At 37.9% G+C, this 887-nt stretch overlaps 1 pseudogene; it reads right to left on the bottom strand.

Annotated features, from left to right (window-relative positions):
• Window positions 1–744: 744 nt before the first annotated feature.
• Window positions 745–887, bottom strand: LOC129849562 (U2 spliceosomal RNA; annotated as a pseudogene; the record flags this gene model as incomplete).

Below are 887 nucleotides of genomic sequence, written 5' to 3'. Positions count from 1 at the left end.
CTGATTTAGTGACTGCAAAGAACATTTATGGATCTACTGGGATTTTTAAAAGAGACTAACTTTCTGTTTTGTCTGCTCTTGCACTCAAGAGATAAGTATAGATGTGTTCATATTTTTGCATATAGTCGTGTTATTTTGATGAATATATTTGCAATTTTGACGGTATAATATATTTTTTATTCATGTTTTTATGTGTTTCAAAGACAACTACATTTTCAAAATGCATTTACTGTTTTTCCAAAGTTGTGTGTCTTGTGGACTCTGTTTTGAAAATCGACAACATTGTTCCAGAGAACTGCTTGTAGGTGATTGAGAGAAACGAATACATACAGGCAGTTGCTTGTGAGACAGTCCATGTTACCAGTACACGGCTTGAGCACATTTCATAGTTTATTCTGTATAGTCTTCTACTGTATCTATTTCCAATCATAACAAAAACATGTTTTAACTACTTTATTACTTAGCTATTTGTGTATATTTTTGATCGTGGCTATTGATTGCACTGTTGAGGAAAGTTTGCAAGTAAGCATTTCACTGTGCCCTGTATCCCGTGAAGAAAAATGTTTGAATAGAAGATGAACGCAGCCCGTTCACAGCGCCTGTCGTAGTCAATATAACGGTGACCGATTTAACCAGCGCTATCTAACCATCACTGACGTTGAACTGAAGTTTCTCAAAGTGAAAATACAATATAGACCGACGAAGCAACTCCGTTGACTCTGTCTGATTTCTATTTACAGCGGCAGGGGGTGCACCGTTCCTGGAGGTACTGCAATACCAGGTCGATGCGTGGAGTGGACGGAGCAAGCCCCTATTCCATCTCCCTGTTCCAAAAATCAATTTAATATATGGTCCCCAGATAGGGGACGTATCAGATATTAAACTGA

Source organism: Salvelinus fontinalis, unplaced genomic scaffold, assembly GCF_029448725.1.
Source record: "Salvelinus fontinalis isolate EN_2023a unplaced genomic scaffold, ASM2944872v1 scaffold_1539, whole genome shotgun sequence".
Classification (NCBI taxonomy): Eukaryota; Metazoa; Chordata; class Actinopteri; order Salmoniformes; family Salmonidae; genus Salvelinus; species Salvelinus fontinalis.
This window is presented reverse-complemented; position numbering and strand designations above follow the sequence as displayed.